The 17,228-nt window shown below is 46.1% G+C and overlaps 1 pseudogene; it reads left to right on the forward strand.

The window, feature by feature from the left end:
* The first annotated feature begins 2,107 nt into the window (after positions 1-2,107).
* On the forward strand, positions 2,108-2,223 carry LOC120596865 (uncharacterized; annotated as a pseudogene).
* The last annotated feature ends 15,005 nt before the right edge of the window (positions 2,224-17,228 follow it).

The following is a 17,228-nucleotide window of genomic DNA, read 5'->3' on the forward strand; positions in this document are numbered from 1 at the left end:
TCTAGGGTGTCCTGCCTGATGCCTCCCAGCTCGATGGACAGACAGCCTGCACTGGGGTCCTGAGGTCCAACTCTTGCTTCCCCGATTGCCGCCGGGACCCCTGATTCCCCAGTCCTAGCCCTGACCACTCTACCTGTGCCAAACCTATTTTGGCCCCACACCTTGGACTGGGCTGTCACTGTGGGCCTGTGAGGGCAGAGACAAGAGCTGTTTTGGCGACCACTGTGTCCCAGGGTGGGGCACATGGGCGCAGACAAACTGTGGGCCACCTCCTAGGGCAGCGGTCCGGAAGTTTTTGGGCACCAGAGATGGGTGCTCCTATGAGAATCTAATGCCTGGTGATCTGAGGTGGAGCTGAGGCAGCGATGCCACCGCAGGGGTGTGGCTGCAAATACAGATGAAGCTTCGCTCGCTGGCGGGCTGCTCAGCTCCTGCTGTGTGGCCTAGTACCAGTCCATGGACAGGGTACCCCTGTCCTAGGGAGCATACGTTTCCTCCCAAAACCCGCATATTACTTTGTTTTATTTAATAGTTTTACTGAGGTCTAATCTATATATCATAAAATTCACCCATTTTAAGCGCTTTAATGATTTGGGATGATTTTACAGTTGTACAGCTATCACCACAATCCGACATTAGAACATTTCCATTACCCTAAAAAAGACTTATTTTGCCCGCTTGCAGTCACTTCCCATTCCCACCCCTCGCCGCAGCCAGCCACAGTTCTACTTCCTGTCATATGTGTATTTTTCTCTTCATTTGACACACATTTTCTGAATACTTGTTTCTATCAGATATTGAGTGTAGAGGATACAGAGTGACACACACAGACTCTGCCATCAGGGATCTCAAAGTCTGGTAAGGGTTTTGGCTAATGGTAAAATACGTCTATTCACTCATTCGTTCGTTCAAAAATATTTATTGATATTTATCGAGCACTTTCCATGTTCCAGGACCTAGGGCTACAGCAGTGGGAGGAAGAAAAGGGACAAAAATTCTGTTCTGCTGAAGTTGATATTGTAAGGAGAAGATGAAAAATAAAGAAATAAACAAGTAGAGGTGTGATGCATGGCGGGTTGTGATAAATGTTTTGGGGAAAAAAGAGAACGGGATAGAGTGATGGGTGCGATTTTTCGCAAGGGTGGTCAGAGAGCATCTCTCTGAGAAGAAAACATCTGATTAAAGCCCTGACTGAAGTAAAGGAGTCATGCCCATATCTGAGGGAACAGCGTTCCTGGCAGGGGGGAACAGCCAGGGCAAAGGCCCTGAGGTGGGAACATGCTGCAGGTTGGAGGGCTGGAGTGTCAGGAGGGATGGGAGGCCAGTCGATGATGAAGTCAAAGTGAGTGCTTCCTTTCAGGGGGCAGAAATGAGAGCTAGAGTTTTCAAAAGAACCAAGACCTTTCCCTCCCTATGAACTTGGAATCAGGTTTCAGCCAAAGTTTTTTTCTCTCAAATATTTGTTGTGAAAAATCTTAATTCAGTGGAAAAGTTGAGAGATTAGTACAGTAAATTCCATATAGCTCCACGTAGAATCAGCAGTTGTTAACTTTTCATGCTGTTTGTTTTCTCTTTCTCTCTCTCCGTCTCTCTCTCTCTCCCCCAGTCTCTCTCTTTCTCTCTCTGAATCCACACAGATGCTTGCACACAAGTGAATATCTGCTGAATCATTCTAGGTCTTGGCTCCTAAATACTTCAGCATGTATCCTCTAAGAACAAGGCCATCCTCTTACAGAATTACAATATCATTGTCACTCCTAAAAACATGAGCAATCATTCTGTAAGATGATCTAGTATCCAAGACTGCATTTTAAAATGAATGAAAATGAGAATCGGGATGAAATTGTCATTAAGGATCTCTATAGCCTTTATCTGGCAGGAAAAAGAAAATTAACATAGATAGCAGATGGGGCAGTCACTAGGAAACAAAAAGAAACTACAGTAGTCCCCCCTTATGGGAGGGCAATAAGTTCCAGGACCCCAAGTGGATGCCTGAAACCGTGGATAGTACCGAACTCTATATATTCTATGGGTTTTGGGGGGGATGTGGTTCCATAGTGCAGCGGTTAGCATGTCTGCTTTACACGCAAAAGGTCCTGGGTCCATGGTCTATGGCTATGCCACCCTGAACAAGCCCGATGTCTGATCTCAGAAGCTAAGTAGGGTTGGGCCTGATTAGTACTTAGATGGGAGACCACTTAGGAAGACCAGGTGCTATAGGCATTAATAATAATTAAAAAAAAATATGTATATTCTATGTTTTTGCTATACATACATACCTTTTCACCTAAAGGAAGTACTTTGGGCTTCTCTTTGGCCTTTCCAAAGTGCCAGCATCATTACTCTTACACTATGGGGCCATTATTAAGTAAAAGAATGGTGACTTGAACACAAGCACTGCGATACTGCAACAGTGGATCCGATGACTGAGATGGCAACTAAGTGACTAACAGGTGGGTAGCATAACAGAGTGGAGGCACTGGACAAAGGGATAATTCACGTCCCCGGTGCAATAGAGCAGGACAGTGCAAGATTTCATCACGCTACTCAGAAGGGCATGCGATTTAAAACATGAGTTGCTTATTTCTGGAATCTTCCATTTAATATTTTTGACTGAGGGTAACTGCAATAGCCAAAATCAAAACCACAGATAAAGGGGGTTACTGTATCGTGGTTTAATCCCAAGAAATTGAACCTGTCAATAAACCATTTGCATTTAGAATTGGGACGTGGAGTATCTGTCTCTGCCAATGTTTCCCATCCCATGTATTTTTCTAAAAACCCAGCACCGTCCCATTGAGAAGTGGCGTTCGTGTGCCCTCTCTTCAGATCTGGGTGGGCTTATGAGTTGCTCATAACTAATAGTATGTGGCAGAAATGACACTGGCATGATCAGAAGCCATGAGGCCTCTTTCTGTCTCTTTTTGAAATGCTTGTGTCAGGGGTCCTGAGAAACCATGCAAGAATTTCAATTGCCCTGAGGCCACCTCGATGCAAGGAATCCCAACCGGAGAAGCCCTGAGACAACAAGGAGGGATACCCAGGCCACCCCCAGCTGTTTCACTGTTCCTGCTTCCGCCACCAATTGATTGCAACCAGATGAGATTGAAAGCCAGAACTGCCCGCTGGACCCTTCCCAAAAATCTGACCACAGACATGGTGAGAGATAATAGGCCGACTGTTGTTGTTTTAAGCCATCCTGTTTTGGAATGATTTGTTACTCAGTGATAGTAACTAGAAAGAGGGTGAAATGCAGAAAACAAGGAGCTCGCAGAGAACCACAGCCGCCAGAGCTGAGGCTTATCATATAATGACAACAGTACCGCTAACAACATTTAGGTGCCTCCTGTGTATGAGCACCACTCTAAGCTCTGGGCATTAATCAGCTCATTTAGTCCTTAGAGCAACCCTGTCAGGAGGTGTCATTACTATATTCATTTCACTGATGGGAAACAGGGCAGAGAAGAGAGCAGGACTTAGCTAAAAATGGAATTTGAACCCAGTTGTGACTTCAGCCGCCAGTGTTAACCATTCACCTTATAAGTGAGGAACACGGTGACTTAGCTCAGCCAATCAGGGCACTCAAGTCCTCCTCGGGCCACAATGATTGGTTCTGGCATGGGCATGTGACTGGCTCTGCAGGCATGTGACTGAAGTTGGCCAATCAGAGTCAGCCTCATTACTTTGGCTGGGAAATCTGAGACAAAGATGCTCTCCTTTACCTGCGGCATATAAATGGGGTTCCATGTGGCCTTGGGAGCTGCCAGTGGAAAAGATAGGACAGAGGTGTGAAAATAGATAAAAGAAAACCTCATTCAAAGTAGAGTTAGGGAAGCCCTGAAGGGGGAGCTCACTTTACAAACTAGGGCAGGAAGAAGCTTTCTTTACGACCCCAGCGAGAGGAAGGAAGATTTTCTTCTTGCCCAGCGACAGCCCAGCCAATGAGAAACCACCATGCTCAGCTAATGAGAACTCCCACTGTCCTGTAAGACTATTGCTTATAACCGCCCCTCCCAACTTCCTGTTTCCTCTCTATAAAATAATGTTCCCCTCGTTTGTTCTCTGGACTTGCCTGTGGATCTCTACAGTTTGCGTTTCCGGAATTGCAAGTCTTCTGCTATTCCTGAACAAACTCGTTTCTGCTAGTGAAAGAACTGGCTCTTTTATTTTTAAGGTTGAGGGGAATGAAAAGAAATGGGGTTCTTGAAGACTTGCTAAACTGTTGTTTTCCAGTTACAAATGCCCTTTAGAGTTTAAGCCATTTGAGCCAGCTTTTCTGTTACTTGCATCAAAGACTAAAGAAAATATTTAACAACCAATACTTTGAGCACTGAGCGATCATTGCTGTGCCCAATATTTTAACACTTTTCTTGTTGCATGGTGGGGCGGTCTGAGATGTCCTGAGGAAAGTCCAAGGCACTTGAGTTGTCATAGCAAGAGACATTTGAGGCCCTCGAGGCAGCATAATTTATCAACCAATATAGAACTATTTAGTATTTCAACAATCGACATAGCAAGATAGCTTGTCCAAGCTGAATGTTAGTTTTACTTGCTGACTGATTCCACCCCCTTTTGACATGAACTAGTGTGAATGGATTTCTGTTTCCTGCAAGTGGAAAAAAAAAAAAAGACATCCTCTTATGAATGTGAGTCATGAATCAAACCTTTAGGAAATAACAAATAGCAGTGAACTCTCACTTTAACTGTGTGAGGTCATTTCAGCTTTGGGTCAGGCAGAAACTCTAAGGCGAGTTTGACAGTGAGCTGCCAGAGGGCCCACACCCTTTGGCCCAGGAATCCCGCCTCTGGGACACACAAGGATGTGCATCGAGGCATTATTTATAATGGGAGGAAATTGGAAACAGCTCCAATGTCTGGCAACGCTGCCCCGTTGAGTAAACATCGTGCAAACACTAGAGATTGTGTTTATACAGAAAAGACAGGGGAACAGGGGAACAGTTTATGTTTTAAGAAGGGAAAAAGCAGGGCTGTATAAACAATTTGCTCACACAGTTACATAAAACACGTGTTATCACACACACACACACACACACACACACACACACACACACTTTAAAAAGCCTAAATAAAATTGAAAAGGCTGAATGGAAATACATTGAAATGTTAGCTACAATAGTAATGTGGAACTGTAGGGCAGTGGTGGGGGGACACGGCTATCTTTGTCTTTTTAGTTTTCTGTATTTTCCAAATTGTGCTGAACAAATCACAAACTCTTTATTTTATTTTCAAAACTTTTAATTCGATCATTTCCAGACGGATAACAAAAAGCAGAGACAATAAACCCACATGGCCCATCACCCAGCCTCAAGAACCATCCACATTTTGTCATTTTATCTTCTTTCCTCTCACCATTTTTTTGAATACTTAAAGAAAAATACAAGTGATGGACATTATGTTCATTCTTACATATTACAATGAGCATCTAAAAAGGGAGGAGGCTGCCTTTCGACACATAGCTACCATGCCTATTACATCAAGCAAAATTAACAAATTGTTTAATATCATCTAATATTCAGCCCATATTCAGATTTCCCCCAGTGTCTCGTAAACATCTTTTTACAGTTGTCTTGTTTGAATTGGGATCCAGACAAAGTACACTCATTGCATTTGTTTTTGATTTATTGTTATTCTTATTTACACACAGTAAAAGCTGTGTGTGTTTACACAGCTCTGAGTTTTGACAAATGTATAGAGTCTTGTAACCACAGGAGCAAACAGGATTCGTGGCAGTTCTGTCACTCCAGAAATTCTCTTGGGCTTTGTAGTTAAGTGTTTTTGGTTTTTATGTTTCTGTATTTGTTTTCCTAATGGGAGAGGAAGCAATACTCGGAGGTGGTTTAAACTTTGAAATTATTTATGAATGTGAAGCACAGAGTTAGTTTAGGTAGGAGACCTGGGCTCCAGTTCCTCTCTCTGTCCGGGGGCCTCCTCTGTCTGATCCTCAGTTTCCTCATCTGTAAGGTGAGTGCTGTGAGGACCCAGTGAGTTAGAAAGGGTGTCCAGTAAACTATCAATCGCAGCGGTTGGTCTGACCTGCCCTTTCTTCTTTATTTACAGGCCCCCAGGCTGAGTCATCTCCTTGTCCAGGCACCAGGCCCGCAAAGAGCAGCCAGCACTCAGCCTCTCTTCTCTCCCTCTCCCCTGCAGCCAATCCCACACTAAGTTCCGTGGTTTCTATCTTCGGAGCCCCCTCCCCCAGCTCAGAGCCCCTAAGGCCTGTCCCACCTGGGTCCCCGCTTGGCCTCCAGCCTTCCCCTGTGTCATCGGGGACCTACTCCCCTTCAGCCACCCAAAGGGGCTTCCTAAATCTCACCACTACCCTTTTGTATTCCACAGGATATCGCAGAGGCCTGCCAAGGTCCTCCATTCCCTTTACGACAAAATGATTTCCAGTAATAATGAGGAAACGAACAATATTAATGGCCAGAAAAGAAATGCAAACAGCAAACATTTCCTTTTCTTGAGCCTCATATATATGAATCATGCCAGCTAAAAAGAATTTTAATATAAACATTGGAGTACAAAAAAAAAACACTACATTTATTCAAACTTATTGAAAGATTCAAAGTTTGAACTTGGATCCTTTGGTTACAGTCTGATGTAATAAAACTTTATGTAGATAATTGTGAGATTTTTCCTTCTTGAGGAGAGAGAAAGTGGGAGAGAGGGAGACAGAGACAGAGAGACCGAGAGCGTGCATGCCAGCAGGTTGTATTTCCAAAGGCTACTTTATTTCTAAACTGATTCTTGAAGAAGATGCACATGCAAACCACTACAAACCGCGAGTGCCAGCGGGGGTGAATTTCCACCAACTGGACACACTTGTGTCACCAGCGCCCAGTTTGAGAAACATTTCCAGCCTCCCTGGAAGCCCCCTCGTGGCTCCTTTCAGCCCATCCCCCTCCCTGCAAGGTCACTATCATTCCGACTTATGGCTACACAGATTGCTTTTTCCTGTCTTGAATTTTATATAAGTGGAATCAGAAAATAAATTCTCTTTAGTGTCTGGTTTTTCCCACTCAACACCGTGTCAGACTCATTCTTGTTATCGTGTGTAGTTGTAAGTTATTCTCATGGTGGTGCATGGTTCCATTGTGTGGCTATACCCAGTTTCTCTATCCATTCTCCGTTGGTGGTGAGGGAGCGAGCCAAGTGGAAAGAGGAAACAACCAGTGCAAAGGTCCTGAGGTGGGAATGTGTCTGGTACAAAGAGATGCATGTGGCTGGAGAGGAGCAAGCGGGATGGGGAGATGGGTGAGATGAGGTGCAGACGATGCACCCTGAGGGCCGCAGTGGGGACTCTGGCTTTCACTCTGAGTGAGATGGAGCCACTGGAAGTTTCTGAGCAGGGGAGGGACTGGATCTGACTTGGGCGTTCAGAATCCCTCTAGCTGCATGAGGGAACAGACCGCAGGCTCAGGGGCAGAAACAGGAAGTCCGGAAAGGAAGGCGGAGACAGGGTGGAAGGAGCGGGGGCCAGGGGAGGTGGAAGCCGGAGTGTTTATATTCAGAAGGCATTTCGTGTGTGATTAGGGATATATTTAACTTACTTTTACCTTCTTACTCTGTGATTCTATTGTCTGCATTTTTTTCTGTGCTTTTCCTTCCTCTCATTTAGGCTTCTGTGAAGTGGCTTCATTTTTGTTTTGTTTTGTCTTATGTTTTCTTCCTCTTTCTTTTCCTTCTACTAGTTTGAAATCTAGGCACCATTTCTATTCTTTTAGTAGTAATCCTTGAAATTTTATACCATGTACACTTTGAAAAATTAGGTCTGAAGTTCAATCCAGAGTTGAATCATCAGACCAAACACTACCTGGATCATAGGACACTTTTTATCTCCCTAGTTCGAGTTACACTGATATTGTTGTCCAGTATTTTACATCTTTCACTTCTAAAAATAATAATAATAATAAAATTAACTTTTTATTTGGACATAATTTCAACTTTACAAAACAATGCAAGACTAAGAATAGTACAAAGGACACAAACACTTTCTACTCAAATTCAATCGTTCACATTTTTTTTATTTGTTAACATTTTTATCCCACTTTTTCATTTTCTCACTCCCAACTATAGAGAGCCAGATCTGAGCCGGACCTGTGGCTGAATCATTGGCAAAGCCATGCCTGACTGTGGTGCAAACTGCCAAGGTCAGAGAAGCAAACAAAGAACAGACAGCTGCTTGTGGGTGAGCACAGATATCTGGGTAGAGACAGGCCTTCGGGAGACTGTTGTTGCCAGCAAGTTTCGCGTTCTGAGAAGAAGACTCCCACCCCCTCCTTGACCTTCAGACGTATTGTAATAAACGCGCTGAGCTTGCCTCGGGGCCACTGTATCTCCATCCGAGTGCGGTGTCCCGCCGGGCCCCAGCTTTTCCTATATCATGTCTCTGTGTTTTCCTTAATCCTGCGTCGCGCCCCCTCAGGTTTATCAACACTCTAGCCATGCAGGTCGTGGCAAGTGGCGCCTGAATAGGGACCTGAGTACGGGGCAACTCAGCTGAAAACGAGAGGAGAGGACCCCCCTGGTGGACACGCGGCAAAGATAAAGGGGTAAGGAGCGAAAGGTGGTTTTAGCTGGGTGTAAAACATGGGACATTCTGGATCCCAAAGAGGAACTTTTATGTACAAATGCTTAAGGCTCTGCTTAAAGCTAGAGGATGTAAAGTGAAGGGAGAGCAATTAACAGAATTTTTAAGTTTTGTGCAAGAAACTTGTCCTTGGTTCCCAGAGGAGGGAACTAAATAGACTTGGGAAAAAAATAGAAAGGCAGTTACAAGGACATTATATCTCGGACAGGCCTGACAAGATCCCTATTGCCACATTTTCTCTATGGTCTCTAATAAGAGACTGTCGAGAGCACCCCGAGTATCAGAGGCTCCCCGGGGGAGGTGGTGAAGAGTTGGTCGCTGCACTGCGAAGGACTTTGGAGGGGTACGAGACCCTTCGGACTCCTCCACCGCCTTCTGCACCTCCGCCACCACCTACGAAGCCTATGCCAGTGCCAGTGGCAAACGAGCCATTGCCTCCTGAGTATGAACAGGAAACGGAGAGAGAGGCTCACAGAGATCATCAGGCTGGGGGAGGAAAGGACACCGAAGAGGAGGGGGAGGATGCACTTTCTTTGGGCAGCTGACCTTCATGGTGCATCCCCAAGCACAGAAAGGGAAAGTGTCCCGGCCATTGTTATCCCCTCTGTGGCAGTGTCTGTGGCGGGCTCGGGAGTGTGGAGAGGCTGTCGAGGGTTTTCACTTAGCATGTCCCGTCACCGAGCAGCCTGATCCACATAATCTAGGGCAGATGCTGCGAGTCCATGAACCTCTTTCATTTAAAACCTTAAAGGAGCTTAAAACTGCTACTGCTACCTACGGACCAACCACTCCATTTGTCCTTAGTTTACTTGAATCTTTAGGAACTGATGTATTGACTCCTCGTGATTGGCAGACCCTAGCCAAAGCCTGTCTGAATCCAGGTGATTATTTACTGTGGAAAACAGAATGGTTTGACCAACGTGCAAGCCAAGCACAGGGTAATCAAGCCCATGGGGTAGGAATTACCCAAGATATATTGCTGAGATCGGGGCACTATGCTGTGTTACAAAATCAATTGACCTATAATCTTCAGGCTTGTCAGCAAATTAACATATGTGCTACAAAGGCCTAGAAACTTTTACCTGCAAAAGGGGAGAAAGCTGGATAACTTAGCAGGGTTAGACAGGGTCGCAAGGAGCCTTATTCTGATTTTGTGGCTCGTTTGCTGCAGGCAGTAGATAAGCTTCTAGGCGACCCTGAAGCTGGCCAACTATTGACTAAGCAATTGGCTTTTGAGAATGCTAATAAAACATGTCAAGCTGTCCTGTGTCCATATAGGAAGAACAGGACGATGAATGATTTTATTTGCCGTTGTGCTGATATTGGCCCTGCTTAAGGAGCAGCTCTTGCTGCTGCCCTTATTCAGGTCGAAAGAGGGAAGCTAAGAAAGGGGCTTGTTTTGTATGCAGAAGACCTTGCTAAAGAGTGTCGTCAGCGGAGTAGAGCCTCACATCCTTCGGAAGCCATCCCTAAATAGCCTGGGCCTCACTGTCTTCGAAGAAAGCACTGGGCGAATGAATGTCAGTCACATTCTGATGTAGATGGTCACCTACTGCAGGGGAACAGGAGACGGGGCCCACCCCCGGTCCCTCAAACAATTGGGGCGCTTTCTCTTGTCCCTCCTCAAAGATATCCCCCACCATCAACGACCTCTTCCGGGCAACCTCAGCTAGCGCCGATTGGACCTCTGTCCCACACCAGATTCGTATTGACCCCAGCCATGGGGCCTCATGGTCTCCCGGCAGGGGCATTTGGGCCCCTTCCAAAAGGAACTGTAGGATTGATACTAGGCCGAAGTAGTTAAACGCCTAAAGGATTTGAAGTATTGCCCAGGGTCATAGATGAAGATTACACAGGGGAAATTAAAGTAATGGCAGAAACAACTAATTCAATAGTGCAAGTGTTACCGGGTACTAAAATCGCTCAACTTATTTAACCCTATAAAAAGGAAGGGAAGATTGCTTTGGCCCAGCCTGGGGAGCTGGAGGGTTTGGCTCCTCTGACCTTGTATATAGGTTTCAAATTAACACCCCAGGGCACCCTGCTTTAACTCTTAAATTGAATGAGAAAGATTTTCAGGGAATTGTGGATACTGGAGCTGATGTGTCTGTAATAGCCTCTCAACATCGGCCATGGGAATGGCCTGTAGATATAGCCTCTACAGACTTGTAAGGTATAGGGAATGTCACCAGTCCTAAATATACGTTGGGAGGACCACGATGATAATTCTGGTCATTTTAGGCCTTATGTTCTGGATTATCTTCCTGTAAATTTATGAGGCAGGAAAATTGAGGTGTTGGTCGGGCCACATTCGGAGACTACAATGTGCTGATCGGCCCTGTGTCCAGGCCAGGAGGACACCTGCAGAACACAGGAAGGGGAACTGCTCGGTTACCGGGTCCCACAATCCTTACAACGGGTAAAAAGACAACTCCAAATAGAGAATTGGAAGAATGATGAATGGCCCCCAGCATAAATAATCTAATACTATGGGCCTGCCACTTGGGCAGAAAATGGATCTCATTATTCTGTGACTTGCCTCCAACATAACTTAACCAGCTGTATTTCTAGATATAATAAGGGTCAAGACATTCTAGTTTTACATCAACCTTCTTTTCTCATGCTCCCCAGCAATGTCTCTGGATCTTGGTTCCATGAGGCAGGGCTTTGGGCCCTTGAGGAACTGCATCAGCAGTTATCTCGGCCTCAGAGACCCAGTGGGCTTGTAATAGTTGGCATTGTCGCTCTTGTTAAACACTTGTAGCTTCTGCTGTTGCTAGTGCTGCGGCTCTTACACAGAGCATACAGAAAGCTCACTTTCTGAATCGGGTGGCGCAGAATGTCTCATTGGCCTTAAAAGATCAAAGAGATATTAATAAAAAATTTGGAGACCAAGCTGAATGCTTCAGAGGCAACAGTTATTGGACTGGGAGACCATCTACAAGAAGTAAGAATACGTCAACAATTATTATGTCATGCAGCCTAGTCATACATTTGTATGACTTCTATCCCGTGTAATGATTTGCTGTGGAATCGGAACAAAGTTAAATTACATTTACAAGGGACTGACAATAATGCCAGTCTTGATGTAGCTGATCTTTCTAAACATATTCTTGACATCCAAAACAGTAAAGATGCTATTGTGAATCCTGAAAAATTGGCTCAACAAATTTTAGATGATTTGAGAGGTTTCAACCCTTTTAATTTTCTCAGATATACTGAGAGAGGAGAGGAGTCATCTGAAAAAATACAAAGGAAAGGGCCTGCAGAAATGACCGACTCAGCTGGCTAAAACTGCTCTCTCCCCCCATTCTGCCCAGTGCTCTCCAGCTCACATGTTTTCCCATAGCTCCCTCTCCCACCCCAAGGACTCTCCAGCTCACATCTGTTGATTCATAGCTTGCTATCCAACTAACATTCTTCCTTATCTCCGTAGCTGTGTAGGAATAACAAGACTGTGTAAAACTGCCTGTTATGTTACACTTGGAGCTCAGCCTTTGGATAGGAATCCACTGAGCAGGTCCCATCTCCCTGTTCAAGAATCCTATAACGGTGCTGATAACGCCAAGGTCACAGGCTCTACAAAACAAATGACCTGGAAGACCAGTGGTTTGGAAATTCCTCAGCCTTGCAGCCCCCCATCCGAAGCTCATCCTGAGTAAGGAGGCACATGTAAAACCTCAGACAAAAGAATCACGCGCCCTTTGCATGGACACTGTGAGGGTATATAAGCTGTAAGAAATCTAACTAAGGGGAGATCACGCTTTGGGTCTGCTGAATGCCCCACGCTCTCCACTGGTATTAAATTCTCCTTCCTCTAACAAAGTTGTCTGAGAGTCCAATTTCCTCCGTTGGGTGTCGCTTCCTGCAACAATACTGCCTGGTATCTTATAGGTCTTGTGCTGTTGCTGTTAACTCTATTTTGTGTGTTCTCAGTCGGATGCTGAACCATCCAACGACAAGTGCGAGACCTCCAAGCGAGCAATTACCACCTGTGCTTAAAAAATAAAAAAGGGGATATAGAGAGCCGGATCTGAGCCGGACCTGTGGCCGAAGCATTGGCAAAGCCATGCTTGACTGTGTTGCAACCTGCCAAGGGCAGAGAAGCAGACAAAGAACAGATGGCTGCTTGTGGTTTAGCACAGATATACGGGTAGAGACAGGCCTTCGGGAGACTGTTGTTGCCAGCAAGTTTCAAGTTCTGAGAAGAAGACTCCCACCCCCTCCTTGACCTTCAGATGAATATAATAAACGTGCCACTGTATCTCCATCCGAGTGCGGTGTCCCACCTGGCCCCAGCTTTTCCTATATTATGTTCCTGTGTTTTTCTTAATCCTCCATTGCCCACCCACCCCCACTCCCCCGCAGGTCAACCCCCTAGTCGTGCAGGTCACGGCACCCAAAATCCTCCCCACCTCATTTTTTCTGTTTCTAGCCTTTTTTTTTTTTTTTTTTGGAAATCAGTTACATACACCGTGGCCTTTTACTCCTAAACACTTCAGAGTGTATTTCTTGAGAATAGAAATGTTCTCTTATACAACCACAGTACAATTAATCATTAGTAAATTTAACATTAATACACAAAATTTTTCTAACCTATTGTTTTCCAGTTTTGTCATTGACCCGATAATGTTCTAATTTATAGCCTAAGTTTTCTTCCAATACAGGACAAGTCATTTTTATAAGTAGAGGTGACAAAATTTGCTGATCAATTTGATGTAAGGTGTGAAGAAAAATGTCACATTACCGAAACATTCTGGAGATTAGCTGGACTACGAGGCCTAGATGATATATGTCAGGTTCGGTTCCTCTGTTCATCCCTCAGCCCTGCTTGTCCCTGTGTTGGCTTTATTTCAGACTAGCTCTTCTCTCGAGGACTCCAGCAGTGCTCCAGGCCTATGTCCTTCTGGCACAGCGAGCCTAGGAGGCCCCTCCCCACCAGTGCAGAAATAGTCCCATGGCTGACTCTCATTGGTCTGGCTTTGGGGACACGCCCATCCCCTTCCCAATCGCAAAGGCCTATGGGAAGGGATTCACTCATAGCCCAGGTCTGGGGTCTTCCGGTGGGATCAGCACCTGGACTCAGAGTGAAGGAGGCCATTGTCCAGAAAAGAGAGAATTAGTGCTGGGCATACAAAACAACACACAGTAAGAACCTGCATTATTTAGGGCCGTGTTTCTCAAAGAAGCAGAAGCAGAAGCAACCCCTGGGAACTTATTCGAAGTCCAAGTTCTCTGTCGCTACTCCAGACTTACTGGGAGTGGGACCCAGCAACCTTGTCTTTTAACAAGTCCTCCAAGTGATTCTGATGCCCTCGTTCTAGGCTATAACTTAAGTGGCTAGAACAAAAAGACTTCAAATTATAATGACTTAAATGAAAAAGTTTACTCTTACATAATACTCCAGAGGCGAAATGATCCAGGTTGGCAGAGTGGTGATCCAGGTACCCAAGCTCCTTCCACATTGACTAAGCTATTCTGCAGGATTATTTTGAAGCAATTCTCAACTATTATTTCACTTCATGATTATTTTTGAATGGTTCAGAAAATGGGCTCTTGGAGCCAAACTGCCAAGGTTCGATCCAGAGTTTGACACTTAGTAGCTTTGTGATCTTGGGTAAGTCTCCTTACCTCTCTGCGCTTCAAATGAAGGAAACGGAGATGCCGATAATATCCATTCCGTAGGGCTGATGCGAGGATGAAATGAGGTGATTTATAAAAGCAGCATAGTGCCTGATACATAGGAAGCGCTACTTACCTATTGGCCATGATGAAGATGAAGATGATGATGATGATGATGATGATGACGACGATGACGACCACGACGATGACGACCACGACCACAACAACGACAATGACGATGGTGATGACCCTGGCCTGCGGACCAAAGGCTGGAAGTGGCCAGTCTTTCCTCGCTGACTGTATGAGCGTCGGCCACTAGGGGCACGCGGGCGGCTTGGGATGCTATGGCGCGCGGTGACGTCAGGGGGCGCTGCAGCGTTTGTCCCGCGAGCGCGGAGACCTCCTGGACTATTTCCCTCTGGACATTCCAGAGGAGAACGCGTTGGTCCCGGTGCGTGCCGAGGGCCCCACAGCACCCGGGCTGGGGGTCAGTGCGGGAGATGTAAGCAGGATAAAAGCTAGGATCCTTGGCACACCCACCAAGCCTAGTGGGGGATGAGAGTGATGTGTGGGGTTCTAAAAACCGCTCCCCACCCCTCTCCCAAGATACTGAAATTTGACCTCAGAGTCTTCCAGCATTGTTGACCACTCCTGTTCCCATGCCTGGGACATTTATACAGCAAGGTGGTCGGGGAGGTGAGGGGTGATGATGAGGTGCCCACGGCCTTCCCAGGCACAGGCACTTGAGGGAATGGGAATATTTGGAAATCGCCTACAATGTTGTTTGTTTTTCTTCTGTGAATGTCCAGAGCTTTCAGCAGATTTTCAAAGGTATCTAGAACCCTGGAGACTGTTCGGAACTCTGTCTCTTCCTCCACGAAGCCTTCCCCGATGTTCTCGCGGACTGGGTCAGGTGCCGCCTCTGACCTTCCTCATCCCTCCCTGATGTCTCTGCCTGTGCCTCCCTTATCCCAGCACAGACTGTCATGTCTGGCAACGTGTCTGTGTCCCTCACTGGAGCTTCATGAAGGCAGGGACCAGGGATTTCCTAGACACCAAAATGTCACCAGCATTGTCCAACGCAGGAACTGACACACCAAAAAAAGAGGGGAGGGGGGCGTTTAAAGATATTTGCCTTCCGTACCTCTAGGCCTTCGCAGATGCTGCTCCCCCCACCTGGAACTTCCTCCTTCACCACTTCATCTGTCTCATTTCCCCACACTACTCAGGTCTCTGCTCAGACATCTCCTCCAAGAGCCCTCCCTAGCTCTCACCACCAAGGCTGATTTAAAGTTCGTGCTCCCAACACTCACTTACAGCAGGTATAGAAAATATTTGTTGAATGAATGACTAGGGATCAGTGTTTGGGCCTGAGTCCCTGTATCAGCTGGAGGGTCCCTTCTTGATCTCCTTGTAGAGGTTTCCCCATCCCATTTTAACAGCTTTGTTGAGCTATAATTTACATACCATGCAACTCATCCATTTAAAAGTGTACAATCCAATGGTTTTTAGTACAAAGTTGCACAGCCATTGCCCCCTCTGTGGAGCTTTGAGCGCCTTGTGGTCTGACACCCCTCCCCACCAAGCCCCCTTGCTCCATCCCATTGAGGGGGTTAGAGTCTGGTCCTCCTTCACCCAGGGAGGGAGACTAGGAAAAGAATAAGACCTAACCATCTGCCTCACCATCTGCCCAGCCCCAAGCAAGGCTCAGCATTTCCAGGAGAGCCTCGGGTTATGGTAACTTGGCTGTGTGCCAAGTGCAGTTCTAAGCACTTGACATATAGAATGATTCTTTTAGCCCCCACCAACAAGCTGCAGAGTAGGCATTATTAATATAATCCTCATTGTGGCGCCAGTGGGAATGCAACCCCACCTGAAGCTCTGGAGGTGGGCAGGGGGTCCAGTCAAGGAGATCTGTCCCCCATTCACACAACCTGAGATATACCTGGAAGATTAAAACCAGTGGCTCATTGGCCAGATATGACCCACGGGTTGGCTACAAAAATATTGTTTAAAATGGGGAGATTTCCCACTCTCTTTCGCCCCAAGCCTTAAGTAGAGTGTCCCTGGTTGAGTATCCTCATCCTGTGCTGTGATTTTTTTATCCTGCACCTGGTGCCCTTAAACCTCACTTGCCTTGTCTCAGAAGCATTTGAGTTTGAGACCTTAACAGTAACAGGTGCGTGGAAAATAATTCAGGTACAGACTTTCGTTTCAGTGCCAATGAGCCCCTCCACACTCAACTGTCACCTGTATCCCAAGCTTATGCCCAACAGTCTGTTTTGTGGGTTTGGGGATGGATTTTGGACTCCCCATATGGCCAGGAAATAGGCAGGGGCACTAGGGGCTGGGGGAGGTCCATGCTGGCCACTTTACTGTCATACACATAGTTCGTTGCCACCTCCACCGGGACTGTCACTCCCTGATCTTTCACGGCCAAGTCTGGCTGGAGACCCAGGTCTCGGTTTACCCTTCCATGGACTTCTGCCTACCCGCCTTCCCATGTCTTCCTAGTCCCAGCTTTTGACTTCTTTGGGGAGTAGGGGAAATCTTGGGTCACCTATAGATAAGAAAAGAGGGCATGCCCTGAGTAGCGGCTGAGGCTACCCCATTTCATTTCTTCCTGGGGCACCAAACAGGGGGAAAGAGGTGTCTCTCTTGGGATTTATTGGGAGGGTCAGTACTGTAGTTAAAAATCCAGAGACGAGATCTCTCTCAGGATTAGAGAGATAATGAAACAGAGATAGGGAGAGAGAAAGAAAGAGACTAGAAGACAGACACAGAGAAAATGAAGCAGAAAGACGAGACAGACGACAGAACAAAGAGAAGCAGACATAGGAGGGGAAAGAGACCAAGAGAGACAGAGATAGACTAAGAGACAGAAGCACGGAAATTAAGAGACAGACAAGAAGTCAGGAATGGAAAGAGAATGTAATTTGGTGACTCAAAGAACAAACTCTGGAGCCAGACTCAGAAACACAGGCAGACAGAAGCA

This window comes from Pteropus medius, unplaced genomic scaffold (genome assembly GCF_902729225.1).
Source record: "Pteropus medius unplaced genomic scaffold, Ma_sr-lr_union100, whole genome shotgun sequence".
Taxonomy (NCBI): Eukaryota; Metazoa; Chordata; class Mammalia; order Chiroptera; family Pteropodidae; genus Pteropus; species Pteropus medius.